Source organism: Phyllopteryx taeniolatus, unplaced genomic scaffold (genome assembly GCF_024500385.1).
Source record: "Phyllopteryx taeniolatus isolate TA_2022b unplaced genomic scaffold, UOR_Ptae_1.2 contig_70, whole genome shotgun sequence".
NCBI lineage: Eukaryota > Metazoa > Chordata > Actinopteri > Syngnathiformes > Syngnathidae > Phyllopteryx > Phyllopteryx taeniolatus.
Window position 1 is genome coordinate 50585 of NW_026903668.1, and position 16442 is coordinate 67026.

At 44.4% G+C, this 16442-nt stretch overlaps 1 non-coding gene across 1 annotated transcript; it reads left to right on the forward strand.

The window, feature by feature from the left end:
- The first annotated feature begins 2973 nt into the window (after positions 1–2973).
- trnae-uuc (transfer RNA glutamic acid (anticodon UUC)) lies at positions 2974–3045 on the forward strand. The gene has a single exon. It is a non-coding gene; the product is annotated as a tRNA-Glu (tRNA).
- Positions 3046–16442: the final 13397 nt, after the last annotated feature.

Genomic DNA, 16442 nt, shown 5'->3' on the forward strand with positions numbered 1-16442 from the left:
AGATGATAGACTGTTTGATAGATTACCTAAAGATATATCTGGATTGTGCGCTATTATCACTTTGACATTGCATGTGTCAGTATACCCTATGCCTGTTCAAGATTTAATGGAAAGGGCACCAATGTTTTTGTCCAATCTAGAACATAGACAAAAAAGGGATTTATCCTGGCAGAGGCAAAATTATCCAACATAAACATACATCGACGCCATAGGTGTTCCTCGTGGGGTTCCTAATCAATACAAATTAGCTGACCAAGTTGCAGGAGGATTTGAATACTTCATATGCTGTTGGTGTACGATTAATAAAAATGTTGATGGGATAAACTATATCCACTTCAATGTACAGAGATTAGGAAATTGGACTCAGAGTGGGTTGGAAGCTGTGCACGAGCAGCTCAAGGACGTTCCAAAACCGCATAGCTGTCGACATGCTCCTCGCAAGAGAGGGAGGTGTTTGCGGTATGTTTGGAGAACAAACAATACTGCTTCAGATGGCAGCTTGACCAGAGCCATCGATGGTCTACGGACCCTCAATCAACACTCCTTGTGGGACAGCTGGATGGACGTTTTTGGTAAATACAAAAACCTAATTTCACCAATATTGATATCAATTGCTGTTTTTGCAGCCATTCTGACATTGTGTGGATGTTATTGTAGCCCATGCATTCGGGCTTTAATCAGTAGATTAATTACCACAGCAATTACCCCCACATGGAACCGTATGGAGCAGATTTATCCTTTATTGGAGGTTGATAATGATGACGATGATGATGATGATGATGTTGTTTTACCTGATTTGTTTCCTGATCCAGGTGATTACGATGTTTAAACTACAACATTCATGTATGACAAGTTTACTCTGAGTGTAAATGTATTTGTTTCATAAAAATGATTCTACAGTTAAAAAATCGAAATGAAGTGACTGTAAAATGATATGAGAATTTGTGCAAATACATGATAAACAGGAGGGAAATGTTAAATATATTGTAGAAGTTATCATTTATTTGCTTAGCTTGCATTAGTATTATGGACCATTTTGAGAAAGGAACATGTCTCGCCTTCAAGAAGATGACTCAGCAGGAATCATCAGAGAGAAGGACGTGGCCGGGACGTGGCAGGTGTTGGTCCCATGTTTTCACCTTGAAACCCTACCCTTAGTGTGTTGTGTCTTGTAGCTTAGTACGTTATGTCTTGTAAACTTAGAAACCTCCCTGTTTCAAATAAATACAGGAGCGACGGGAGAGATTGTTTAGAGCGTATTGAGAGGCTGTAATCTGAACAATCTCCCATACGCCCTCCTCATGAGAAAAACAAACCAGCGTCTTCATTCCTTTTGTGTCTATTTTTTATAATGTTGGGTAAGATAAATCCAACACAGACGAATTTAAGGTGGAGGTGGGACTGCATCAGGGATCAGCCCTGAGCCCCTTCCTGTTAGCAGTGGTGATGGATAGGCTGACAGATGAAGTTAGACTGGAATCACCGTGGACCATGATGTTTGCAGATGACATTGTGATCTGCAGTGAAAGCAGGAAGCAGGTGGAGGAACAGTTAGAAAGATGGAGGCATGCACTGGAAAGCAGAGGAATGAAGACTAGCCGAAGTAAAACAGAATATATGTGCATGAATGAGAAGGGTGGTGGGGGAAGAGTGAGGCTACAGGGAGAAGAGATAGCAAGGGTGGAGGACTTTAAATACTTGGGGTCAACTGTCCAGAGCAATGGTGAGTGTGGTCAGGAAGTGAAGAAACGTGTCCAAGCAGGTTGGAACGGGTGGAGGAAGGTGTCAGATGTGTTATGTGACAGAAGAGTCTGCTCGGATAAAGGGCAAAGTTTATAAAACAGTGGTGAGGCCAGCCATGATGTACGGATTAGAGACAGTGGCACTGAAGAGACAACAGGAAGCAGAGCTGGAGGTGGCGGAAATTAAGATGTTGAGGTTCGCTCTCGGGGTGACCAGGTTGGATAAAATTAGAAATGAGCTCATCAGAGGGACAGCCAAGGTTCCATGTTTTGGAGACAAAGTTAGAGAGAGCAGACTTTGATGGCTTGGACACGTCCAGAGGAGAAATAATGACTGTATTGGTAGAAGGATGATGAGGATGGAGCTGCCACGCAAGAGCGAGAGGAAGACCAAAGAGACGGTTGATGGATGTCGTGAGGGAAGATACGAGGGTCGTTGGTGTTCGAGAGGAGGATGCAGGCGATAGGCTTACATGGAAAAGGATGACGCGCTGTTTTTTTTAAGAAAGTTGAAGTGACAGGATTCCTGGTTTTCACCTCGGCGGCCCAGGTTTGACTACCGTTTTGGGAATGTTCGTTGAATCGCTTCTGAACTCTACCATTTAGACTTTGTCACCTCGTATGGTAACATTACCTGAGTTCTAGTATTATAGCATGGATCTTCACCCAGGGAACCAGGTCCGACTCCCAGAATGAGAGTATTTTTTTACCCAGCATTCCAGCAATTTGGCTGTTCATCCAGAAAACTTCCGATTGAGCTTGGGGGAAAAAACACAACAAAGGTGTTTCCCAGATGGCCAAGCGTTTCAGGATTCTTGGTTTTCACCCATGAGGCCTGAGTTTGACTCTGGGTTTGGGAACGTTCTCTGAATTCCACCATTTGGGCTTTAACAGCATGTCGAAAAATTCCAGTTAGGGGAAATGTTCAATATTTTGGAAAAAAACAAAGGATTTTCCCATATGGTTAAGCGGTCAGGTTGCTTGGTTTTCACCCAGGAGGCCTGAGTTTGACTCCTGGTTTGGGAATGTTCCCTGTTTTCCACTATTTGGGCTTTGATCAAGCAGAAAATTTCTAATATTTTGCGCTTTGAAAAACTGGCAGACCCACGTGTCCCATATGGTCTGGTGGTCAGGATTTGTGGTTTTTATTGGACTCCTACTCCCGATATGGGAATGTAACTTTTGTTTTGGCCTGAGCGTATCAATTGGAAAGAAGACCCAGCATCACATGTCCCATATGGTCTAGTGGTCAGGATTCCTGGTTTTCACCCAGGTGGCCCGGGTTCGACTCCTGGTGTGGGAATGTTCCTTCAACCTCTCCTGATCTCTCCCATTTGGACTTTGATTAACACTTGGTAGGGCAACATTCCCTTAATACTGGTAGTGTTGCATGGATATTAATCCCAGTGTGACTCCCTTTATGAGAGCTATTTTTTACCCTGCATTCCACCAATTTAGCTTTAACATTCATCAGCAAAAAAAAAAAAAAAAAAAAAGCGCTTTGGGAAACGTTCAATATTTTGGGAAAAAAACAACAGGCAGTCAGGATTTCTGGTTTTCACACAGGTCTTCTGGGTTTGACACCCAGTATGGGAATGTTCCACCGTTTGGGCTTCGATCTTGATGCAGAAAATTTCCAATATTTTGCGCTTGGAAAAAAAAAACTCAGAAAGAATAAGTGGTAACAATAATTTGAACTCACACCAATATGTGTCTCATATGGTTTTTACCCAAGTGGCCCGGGTTTGACGCCCAGTATGGGAATGTTCCCTGAATCTCTTCTGAACTCTATTATTTAGACTGTCAACTGGAAAAGTAACTACCTGACTTTCAATATGATGGCATGGATCACCCAGGGAACCAGGTCCGACTCCTAGAATGAGAGCAATTTTATACCCTGCATTCCACCAATTTGGCTTTAACATTCATGCAGAAAACATCCGATTGAGCTTGGGGAAATGTTAAATATTTTGGAAAACAAAACAAAGGCTTTTCCCATATGGGCAAGCAGTCAGGAATCCTGGTTTTCACCCAAGTGACCTGGGTTTGACACCCAGTATGGGTACATTTCCTGAATTCCTCCATTTGGGCTTAGATTTTCATGGAGAAAATTTCCAATATTTTGTGCTTGGAACTCTCCCATATACATCTCCAATATTTTGGAAAATAAAAACAAAGCACTTGTCCCATATGGGCAAGCAGAATTTGTAGTTTTCACCCAAACAGCCTGAGTTCAACTCCTCGTATGGGAACATTCCCTGAATTCCACCATTTGGGCTTTGACTGGCATGCAGAAAATTTCAGAGAGAATAAGTGGTAGAGACACCAAATGTGTCCCATATGATGTGGCAGTCAGGATTACAGGTTTTCACTGGTCTCCTACTCCCAGTATGGGAATGTAATCTGAATTATTTTGTTTTGGCATTGGAAATTGAAAGGTAAAGAATTTCCCAAAAAATAAATTGAACACACACCATAATGTGTCCCATATGGTCAAGGAGTCAGAATTTCTGGTTTTCATCCAGATAGCTGGGGTTCAACTCCCGGTATGGGAATGTTGCTTGAATCTCTCCTGAACTCTACCATTTGGACTTTAATTGAGCCATTGTATGGTAACGAATGGCGTTGCTATGTTTTGCAACAAATAGTTTGCGATGGTCTTGAGACCAGTCAGTGTCTTGACTCACACCTTGGCAATCAAACCTTTTTGTAGGCCATCAATTAGGACTGAACCAGCTGATATTCATTTGCATTGACAAGAGGCTGGATTGCTGTTTGTTTATTGATAAATAGGCACATATCTAAGCTTCTGAACGTTTGCTGAACAACATTTGAACAAGCCAGTTAAATACTGGGAGAATTAGTCTGGTTGGATGAGAGCAAACTTGAACTGTTTGGTAATGCACACCACGTTTGGAGGACAAATGACACTGCACATCACCCTAAAAACACCATACCAACAGTTCGGAGGTGGGAACTTGATGGTGTGGGGATGCTTTTCTCAAAATGGGACTGGTAAACTTCATATTATGGAAGGAAGAATGAATGGGCAAATGTGCCGAGACGTTCTCGACAAAAATCTGCTGCCACCTCGGAGGATGATGAAAAAGAAACATGGGGGGTCATTTCAACAGGATGATCCAAAACATACTGCCAAGAAACTCTCAATCGTTTTCAAAGAAAAACAACAGCTGTTCAGATGGCCCAGCCAATCACCTGACTTGAATCCAATCAAAAATGTATGGAAAGAACTGAAACTCAAGGTCCATAAAAGAAGCCCTCGGAAAACTTTGAGATTTGAGGACTGCTTGTGTAGAGGAATGGACCAAATTGACACCAGAGCAATGCATCCGACTCGTTTCTTCATACATGAGCCGTCTTGAAGCTGTCATTGCAAACAGAGGCTTTTGTACAAAGTAATAAATAAATACCAGTTGGCGTTTTCAATACTTTTTTCCCTCTGGCATTTCACATTATTACACACAACTCAATTTCTGATCTTATTTGTTCTACTTTCTTTGTATGTATGGCTTACTGGTGAAATTTTCACGTCAATAGCACCTTTGGAAATATATTTAATGAGAAAAATGGTGACGTGTTTTGGCAAATCTTTTTCTGACAGAATAAGTCAGGAAGCAATCTTGTCTTTGTGGGTTTTTATTACAAAAAAAAGAAAGAAAAGTGTTTGCAAAGAGAGGTGGTGAGCCCATGGGAAGGGGGACACACGTTACCCTTTCGGGCTGTGCCTGGCCGGGCCCCACGGGTGCAGGCCCGGCCACCAGGCGGTCGTCTCCCACCCCCACCTCCAGGCTTGGCTCCAGAGGAGGGCCCCGGTGACCCGCGTCCGGGCAAGGGAAACCTCGATCCATTTCTTTCTTTCTTCATTGGGGTTTTTGGAGCCGTGCTTTGTCTGGTCCCTCACCTAGGACCTGTTTGCCATGGGTGACCCTACCAGGGGCGTGAATGCCAAGACAACTTAGCTCTTAGGATCATTGGGACACACAAACCCCTGCACCACGATAAAGTGATGGCTTCCAGGAGGAGGAGGCCTATTTTTCCACACAAAATTAAGGAGCCTTTTGTCAAGCTCTCTCAGGATCTGTTTATCGACATGTAGAGCCTTTCCTTTGAGATTCCTTCTGATATAGTAAGATTCTTCCTCCTAGCGATAGATCTTGTAAGAGCCATTGTTTTAATTTATTATTATTTTTTTTTAATAATTGGGTTGACATTTGAGGTGCATCTTGTGCTTTGATACTTTGTTATTAAGATACCAAAGTATCGCACTTCTTTTTTGATTGTGGATGCTATACAGTTCAGATATTGCACAATCTATAATAGCCATGAGTTCGCATTTGTTAATATTCCAGCATAAAACAGAAGCCCTTGAGAAACTGCAAATTATATTAAAGGCTGCAGAGATTTGGCTTTCATTTTTCCAAAAAAGTGGTGAATCATCCGCAAGTTGAGTCAAGATGAATTGTTTTACCAAGGAGAGAGATACCTTCAACAGCACCATTTTTAATATGATATGCCATGAGCTGTGCCACTGTCAAAAAAAGATATAGAGATGCAGGACAAACCTGTATAATACCTCTAGAAAGCTCAAATCTAGGGGATGTGCCACCTGATACTTTAATGGAGCTATTGCTGTTCTCATAGAGGGTTTTAATGGTGGAGCAAAAATAATTACTAAAGCCAAATTTATTTAATGACTGCAATATGAACTGATGCTCCACTGTATCATATCATAAAATTTAAGAATAAAATAAAGCCATTATCCTCCAAAATTTAAGAATAATCCAAAATGTCAATAACTACCGTATTTTCACGACCATAAGGCGCACTTAAAAGTCTTAAATTTTCTCCAAAATGGATGGGGTGCCTTATAATGGGGCGCACCTTATGTGTGCACCAAAATCTGTAAATGTTGTTGTGTGACTTTGATGAGCGCTCCGCTTGACTGACTGGGAGCATTTCCTGCCAACACGCTGCTTATATTAAGGAAAGTGACTGAGGACAGCATGCGGACGTTAAACGGGGAAGGGTGCGCATGAAAGAGGACGCTAAAGGCACGCCCCCAATCGGTATATAGCGGCGGTATGTGCATTGTGCAAAACAACATCGGTTTGGCTAAGGACCCCCGAAAATGGCACCTACGAAGAGACACGCTTACGAAGCACAGTTTAAACTGCAAGCTATCAGTTACGCGGAGGAACATGGGAATCGAGCAGCCACGAGAGAATTCAAGATCAACGAATCCATGGTTCGCAAGTGGAGGAAGCAGGAAAACGAGCTTCGCTAAGTCAAGAAGACGAAGCTGATTTTCCGCGGAAACAAGGCGAGGTAGGCCGAGCCGGGAGAAGCATCTCTACAGTCACCATTCGACCGAGGGCAATAACTTGGAGCTTGCCATCATTCCGGGAGGCTTGACGAAGGTGTAAACAGGGCGTTCAAATGACGACAATGACGAGTAGTGGATACAGCAAACACATAAACTTCTTAGTGGCAAACACTGGAACATAGTTGTTATAGTTGTGATAGTTGTTTTTGTGAACTTTATTAATTTAGACTTTTTACTTTACGCCGATCTGATCGGTGTTACCAGTATCGGATGATAAGTAGCATTTTATGCTGATCAGCTTTCATGTCATAAGTCGCCGATCCGATCAATGACGTCATTGATCGGCTCCGCACACGATTTTTAACTCCGCGTCTTCGTCGTGTATGAATCCAAAAGATAGTTTATTTTTAGCCTTGTCACGTGTCTTGTTGCACAGTACTGTAACTATCTGACGGCCAATAAAGTTTTTCAATCTTGTCGGTGAAAAAACACGTCGTCGGTGTGGGACTATTGTGCAGTGTTTCAGACAAACCACACGTAAGTTATTTGCAATCTGAAATACGTCGTGGGGAACGTCATTTAAATGCTTCAACACAACAAATTTGTTCAAGCACCTGAAGAATGTACACGAGGAGCATGCCGTGTTCAAGCAACGCAGCGTGGGGTGGGTGGGGGTCGATAGTCAAACGAACTTAAACTCTGGACAAAACCCTTCCATATAGCCGGGACATTGAGAAAGTTAGAGTAAGCATGTCATTCACAGTATTTATTAAAGTAATTTAATTGCAATAGAGTAATTTAATTACAGTAAGTTAGCACCCATTATTTTTGTCCTGTAATGTTGATTTGACCTAAACTTATGTCAGCGGCCAATCCTTGAATGCCCCCTAGAAGTCATTGGTGTTTTAACTTTTGTCTAAAATACAAGAGAATAATTTGAGCTGGGACGGCTTCAGCATGCCCGCAACCCTTGTGAGGATAAGCTGTACAGAAAATGGAAGGATGGATGGATGGATATCAAACTCATCTGTCTTTCATATGAACCTTAAATATAAATATAAACTAGAACACACAACATGAGAACAGATTTACCAAACTGTGTGTTTGTCTTTTTGTGTCTTGCAGACATCACTGAAGATCTTCGTACTGTTGGATTGTTCTATTTGTACTCATGATGCTATGTTCCTTTCTTTAACAATTAAGTTCAATTTCCAAAACATCCAAGGCCAGAGAGAGGGGTGCCCACATTTTAGGATGACTCCCTTTTTTTGCTTTATAGCACCCAAGGTAGATTACTTAAGAATCATGGTTTTAGGGTGACTCCCCTTTTCTGATAACACCCAAGGCCAGAGGTACTTTCTGCTAAACATATATCTAAACCTTCTGCTGTACAGTCATAACGAAACCTTCTGACATGTATAAAAGGAGTTAGCGCAAATAAACAAGGTGTGTCATTCACAGAACCTGCACTCTGGTGGGCAGTTGATTGAATGCACCCTGAGACTCAGCACGGTGTCTTGTTTTTTCCTCTCTCTTTGGACAAAGAAAACGAACACGCAAGGATGATTGAAGGTTCCATGATCTATTGAACATTGACATTATATTACGTCCTTAAAAGATGGTGACCCTGCGTCGTGATTTGTCCGATAGGAGAGGTTAATTTTGGTCATCAACTACTTGGCCTGGACTCACAAACAGAGCGCTCACAAACTAAGGTAAGCAGAGACCTTTTTAACAAAATTCTGAACATTGACAGTTACCAAATTATTTGTGAGTCCGAGACAAGTAATTTTTTCTAAATCATAAGTTTTGTGTGACTCGCGAGATAGAGAAATCCTACAACAAAGGTTGTGGAAGGTTAGCCTCCAATCACGACAGATTGGAGAAGGTTATCCCCCAGTGACGACTGGGGAAGGTTATCCTCTGACGACGGTCAGGGAAGATTTACCACTATTAAAAGGTAAATATTAGAAGTGAAGGATCCCTCTGGTTAGAGACCAGGGAAGGTCTTGGTGGACCAGAATAATACAGTGTTATTTATGTGTAGAAAATTCTTTCAGGCATTTTTAGTACACGTCGAAAGAACTGTTAGGAGAATTCCGAAGTGAATTAAAAAGATGTATTAAGTGTGGGGAAACCCCAAGGAGAAAGGCGCCACTTGTGGTAGAAACTTCCTTTCTCACACTTGAAATCTGTCATTCACTTTTTTACAAATTCTCCCCATAATTATATGATGGAAGGGAATTTTGTGGCACGGTGGTCGACTGGTTAGAGCGTCTGCCTCACAGTTCTGGGGACCAGGGTTCAATCCCCGGCCCCGCCTGTGTGAAGTTTGCATGTTCTCCCCGTGCCTGCGTGGGTTTTCTCCGGGCACTCCGGTTTCCTCCCACATCCCAAAAATATGCTTGGTAGGTTAATTGACAACTCTAAATTGCCCCTAGTTGTGAATGTGAGTGCGAATGGTTGTTTGTTTGTATGTGCCCTGCGATTGGCTGGCAACCAGTTTTGGGTGTACCCCGCCTCCTGCCCGATGATAGCTGAGATAAGCTCCAGCACGCCCGCGACCCTTGTGAGGAAAAGCGGCTCAGAAAATGGATGGATGGATGCAAGCACATTTAGACAAACATTGTCAATTGGTAGAAAAACCCGAATTGGTATTGGGAGATTCAGGTCACGAAGGGGGAAAAGGTGGCAATTCACAAAGTTAATGTTACACTATACGGGACTAAGGTATGTAGGGGAGAAGAGACAGAAAAAGGAAAGAGAGAAAATAAGTAAATGATTAGATAAAAAATAGGAAGAAGGACAAATCAGAAAGACTGAGCCTTTGCTTCCTGAGTTACACCGTCTAAAAGACAGACTAGTTGTAGAAATAAAACTTCTAAAAAACAAAAAACCGTCCGTCTTCCGCAATGAACTCTAAAATCGCTGAAAAAGAACAAACTCTGTGTACAGTGATGAATGTACTTGCATTGGTGGGGATATTTGAACCAAAAGATGATGCCATGATTATGGCATGACAAAAGGAAAAAAGAGAAAGAAAGGAAGATGAAATTGAAAAAATAAAAAATAAATAATAAAATAAATTAAAAAAACACCATATGCGCAGGCACCACAAACTTCCTCACTATACTTAGAACTAAGAGTACTTCGCTTTATGTAAAGATGGATAGAAAAAAGGCGCTGCCAAAGAAAATGTGTCAGAAAAAAAAACAAAAAAAAAACAAGCACTATCTGTCATGGCACCTCAGCTACTGTCGTAGGACCCGACGTGGGCCACTTTGCTACTACAGCAGCAGACTAGAGGGGGGTCGGAGGTGGTTTCAGGGGTCACTCCCGCGGTGCGAACTTCATAAGATTCTTTGCATGTGGAAAAACTGGACACGTTGCATTTGTCTGTCGAGGCCCTGCTGAAGCACAGAGTAACTACAGTTGTTACGCCTGTGGACAAGAGGGACACATTGCCAACTGTTGTCCCAACCTGCTGCCCAGAGGACGTGGTGAAACAACAGGACGAGGCAGGCGAAATGTGCCAAAGAGACATTTTACAGAAATGTAATGATGCCATTGTCTGTGCAGTACACGGACCTGACATTGTGTTTCCAGATGGAACCATGCTGCCGGCCAAAGGAGACCTGCGTACACATGTGCTAGCATGTGTGCAACAAAAAACTGTGACTCCTGTTGCTGACATCTATTGGGGACTGCTCGACACGTGTCAGAATCAGAATCAGAATCATCTTTATTTGCCAAGTATGTCCAAAAACACACAAGGAATTTGTCTCCGGTAGTTGGAGCCGCTCTCGTACGACAACAGACAGTCAATTTACAGAGAACACTTTTGAGACATAAAGACATTGACTAAAAAAACAGTCACTGAGCAATAAAGGGCATGATTGGCCAGTATTGGTCAACAACAGATATGCAAATAGTGCAGTGTTGCGAGACTACTACAGTGAGTGCACGAGTAATATATAATTGGCCCCACAGAACTCAAGTCAAAAAATTGCCAGCATGTTGTAATGAAATTGTAGGTTCGGTGTTTAAGAAGTTGATCGCAAGAGGGAAGAAGCTGTTGGAATGTCTGCTTGTTCTAGTTTGCATTGATCGGTAGCGCCTACCGGAGGGAAGGAGCTGGAAGAGCCGGTGACCGGGGTGCGGAGGGTCAGAGAGGATTTGGCACGCTCTTGTCTTAGTTCTGGCAGCGTGCAAGTCCTCAATGGTGGGTAGGGGGGGTACCGACAATCCTTTCAGCAGTTTTGATTGTCCGTTGCAGTCGGAGTTTGTCCTTTTTTGTAGCAGCACCAAACCAGACTGTGATGGAAGAACACAGGACTGATTCGACTACCGCTGTGGAGAATTGTCTCAGCAGCTCCGGTGGTAGGCCGTGCTTTCTCAGAAGCCGCAGGAAGTGCATCCTCTGCTGGGCCTTTTTGAGGACGGAGTTGATGTTGGTCGCCCACTTCAGGTCCTGAGAGACTGTCCCAGGAACTTTCGACGGTTGACACAAGGCAGCTGGACAACGTGAGGGGCAGCTGTGGCGAATGATGCCTCCTAAAGTCCACGATCATCTCTACAGTCTTGAGCGTGTTCAGCTCCAGTTTGTGTCTGCCGCACCACAGCTCCAGCCGCTCCGCTTCCTGTCGATATGCAGACTCGTCACCGTCCTTAATGAGGCCGATGACAGTGGTGTCATCTGCAAACTTCAGGAGTTTGACAGTCGGGTGCGCTGAGATGCAGTCGTTCGTGTAGAGAGAGAAGAGCAGCGGAGAGAGGACACAACCTTAGGGCGCCCCAGTGCTGATGCTGCGTGTGGATGAGGTGGCCTCCCACAGCCTCACCTGCTGTGTCCTGCCTGTCAGAAAGCTGTAAATCCACTGGCAGATGGCAGGAGAGACGCTGAGCTGGAGAACCTTGGATGAAAGGAGTTCAGGGATGATGGTGTTGAACGCTGAGCTGAAGTCCACGAACAGGATCCTCGCGTAGGTCCCTGCACTGTCGAGGTGTTCTAGGATGAAGTGCAGTCCCATGTTGACTGCATCATCCGCAGACCTGTTCGCTTGGTAGGCAAACTGCAGGGGGTCCAGCAGGGGACCTGTGACACTCTTGAGGTGGTCCAGCACGAGACTTTCAAAGGACTTCATGACCACAGATGTCAAAGTGACAGGCCTGTAGTCATTTATACCCGAGATTGCAGGTTTCTTGGGGACTGGAATGATGGTGGAGCGTTTGAAACAGGATGGTACTTCACACAGTTCCAGAGATCTATTGAAGATCTGAGTGAAGACTGGCGCGAGCTCGTCCGCGCAGACTTTGAGGCAGGACGGGGACACATGGTCTGGGCCTGCCGCTTTGTTAATCTTTTGTTGTTTAAAGATGCGTCTCACATCCTGTTCATTGATGGTTAACGCAGAAGTCAGAGGTGTGATTGTGGTCGGGGGTGCGGCCGGGTGGGTGTGGGGTGTGAAAGTGTCCTTTTCAAATCTGCAGTAGAAGGTATTCAAGTCGTTGGCTAGTGTGCTATTGTTCTCAGCTTGGGGGGATCGTCGCTTGAAATTAGTCAGCGATTGGAATGCATGCCAGACTGATTTAGAGTCGTTAGCGCTAAACTGTTTTTCCAACTTTGCTGCATAGTTCCTCTTTGCAATGTTAATTTCTTTAGTCAGCTGGTTTCTAGCTCGATTATACAGGGCCCTGTCCCCGCTCTGATATGCGTCCTCCTTAGCTTGGCGAAGCTGTTTCAGTTTAGCAGTGAACCACGGCTTGTTGTTGTTGAATGTGCGAAATGATTTTGTTGATACACACACATTTTCACAGAAACTGATATAGGATGTAACAGTGTCCGTATATTCATCCAGGCTGCCAGCTGAATTTTGAAAGACACTCCAGTCTGTGCAGTCTAAGCAGCTCTGAAGTTACATCATTGCTTCATTGGTCCACTTTTTCACTGTTTTCACTGTAGGCTTCGCGCATTTAAGTTCTTGCCTTTATGTCGGTATTAAGTGAATTAAGCAGTGATCAGACGAGCCCAGAGCGGCACGAGGTATAGCACGGTATGCGTTTTTTACCGAAGTGTAGCAGTGGTCTAAAATGTTATTTTCCCTGGTAGGACAGTCAATGTGCTGCTTGTACTTAGGGAGTTCGTGGTTGAGTTTAGCTTTGTTAAAGTCCCCGAGAATAATGAGGGGTGAGTCCGGGTGTTTTTTTTTCAATTTCGTTGACTTGTTTGGCGAGCATTAGCAGTGCCGTGTTCGTGTTAGGTTGAGGCGGAATGTAGACTCCAGCCAGGATGAATGATGTGAACTCACGCGGCGAGTAGAATGGCTTACAGTTCAAAAACAGCGACTCCAAATGCGGGCTGCTTCGAGTGATAAAGAGGAAGTGGTCTGAACCAAGGTGGACGGGACCGTTCACCGTGACTGCGAGGACTTCACACGCCTACCAACTTGAAGGAAAAGGGACTACCTGGTTCCACAGGTCACAATGTCGTGTTGCCAAACCACTTTGATTGTTTCATTAGTATTGCATTTATTGCCTCAAGTTGCATTCGGCAAACGGGGAATTTAGTAGACCAACAATTCATAGAGCAGGAGAAAGGGTACCAAGCAAATGTGGAATACCATTCCAAATTACAATTAATCACAAAGAAAGGAACAAACAATGCTTATGTTTTCGACTAATGCGAAGTGATTGACTGTGGAGGCTATAACAGCTCGTATAGAGGAACAGACATCTACTTATGTTTCAACCAGATGGTACAGACCTGATGCGTGCAGAATTTGCCATATAGTCACACATGGTGTCAGACATGGGGACAAACCACCCATTTTACCGGCAGGTGGACCCCACAAAAAATGGTGGACAAAGGCATTAAGGGCCAGAAAAAAACATAATGCAATAATGGATAGAATAAAACACCAAAGAAATTATGGTTCAACACAAAACCCTATGATGCTAAGAATCAATGGTCAAGTAATTGGACAAACACAACATTCATATTTAGTGATAGGAGGGGATGTTTCTGGAATAGATCCACGTGGTCTTATCCACAAATTTAGACGAAGCCTTCAACCACCTCCACCAACACGGATACACAGGCACACCCACACCAGCCGTTTCAATGCCGCACGCAAGCCACTCGCGCGAGCGCCGCGTGGCTGCCAGATCCAAACAGTGAGGAAACGCTCACCTTCTTGCCGGCATGAAATCTGAAGCGGTCCCGCGGCGCCATCGCCCGGCAGTGCAGCAAAGAATCCTGTTCGTGATATTATATTTTTTCGCCTGTGGTTCCGAGTCGGCGGCACGGTGGCCGACTGGTTAGAGTGTCAGCCTCACAGTTCTGAGGACCCGGGTTCAATCCCCGGCCCCGCCTGTTCTCCCCGTGCCTGCGTGGGTTTTCTCCAGGCACTCCGGTTTCCTCCCACATCCCAAAAACATGCATGAATTGGAGACTCTAAATTGCCCGTAGGCATGACTGTGACTGTGAGTGTGAATGGTTGTTTGTTCCTATGTGCCCTGCGATTGGCTGGCAACCAGTTCAGGTTGTACCCCGCCTCCTGCCCGATGACAGCTGGGATAGGCTCTAGCACGCCCGCGACCCTAGTGAGGAGAAGCGGCTCAGAAAATGGATGGATGGATGGATGGTTCCGAGTCGGAGGCCACCCGGGAGAAGCCACAGGGCTTCCGTTGGGCAGGAATGAATGCAGACTTCGAGACACTTGGCGTTTGGGCTAATTTGATTTATTGAACAAGCCTTAGTGTCATAACACCTGCTTACATAGCCAGAACAACAAAAAAGCCCCGAAAAAACCTGGATCTCAGTTTATCAAGGTTTAATTCTCTGGGCGTGGACTTACCCACACCCTGGTTGCACCCGGAAGATGTTCGTTCCTCATGACCATATTGGGAATCACACCCGCCTGCTGGCGCCTCACATTCTAGCTAGGCTCACACCCGCTACCCTTATCTTATAAGATGAAAAACAGACCTTTTTGCAGACCGGGACGCCTGCTGTGAACCCAGGACATGTTGCTGTCTGGCGGAGAAGGAAAACCCTAATAAACGTAAAAATGGTTGAAGGAAGTCCTTTGATGTAGAACTTCAAAGAAAAGATGGTTGGCTTGAATACAGATCTCCAAGCATTTGGCCCTCGCAAAGGAACTCTGACTGTGGTACTATTGATATATACTACACTAGCAAAGAGAGTGCCGGAGTCGAAGCAGCTCAGCACACACTGCAGCCCGCATTTGGAGTCACTGTTTTTGAATTGTAAGCCCTTCTACGCGCCGCGTGAGTTTGCATCATTCATCCTGGCTGGAGTCTACATTGCGCCTCAAGCTAACACGAATGCCGCACTGCTAACGCTCGCCGAACAAGTCAACGAAATTGAAAAAAAACACCCGGACTCACCCCTCATTATTCTCGGGGACTTTAACAAAGCTAAACTCAACCACAAACTCCCTAAATACAAGCAGCACATCGGCTGTCCTACCAGGGAAAATAACATTTTAGACCACTGCTACACTACGCTAAAAAACGCATACCGTGCTATACCTCGTGCAGCCCTGGGCTCGTCTGATCACTGCTTCATTCATTAATACCGACGTACAGGCAAGAACTTAAATTTGCGAGGCCTACAGTGAAAACAGTGAAAAAGTGGACCAAGGAAGCAAAGATGGAACTTCAAAGCTGCTTAGACTGCACAGACTGGAATGTCTTTTAAAATTCAGCTGGCAGCCTGGATGAATATACGGACACTGTTACATCCTATATCAGTTTCTGTGAAGATGTGTGTGTACCAACAAAATCATTTCCCACATTCAACAACAAGTCGTGGTTCACTGCTAAACCTAAGTAGCTTCGCCAAGCTAAGGAGGACGCATTTCAGAGCGGGGACAGGGCCCTGTGTAATCGAGCTAGAAACCAGCTGACGAAAGAAATTAACATTGCAAAGAGGAACTATGCAGCAAAGTTGGAAAAACAGTTTAGTGCTAACGACTCTGTCATGAACATGGTTAGGGCGACGGCGAGGAACGCAAGGCAAGAACATGGTGGACCCAATTGCAGGGAAGCAGGGAGGCAAGGCAGGAGTGCGGGAATCTCAAAATAATAATATTTAATCACAATGATAAAACAACAGGCGACTATGACAAAAACAACTGGCGACTATGACATGGCAAGACATGTGACAACGACAATGAACCGACAAGGACTGAAAGAACCCAGGGAACTAAATACAAACAAATTGACGAGACAACGAGGAACACCTGGACAAGACACGAGTGGCTGGAGAGAGCTGATTGGTCGACACAAAATAGACGAGAACAGGTGGACACAACAACCTAATGAGCACACGA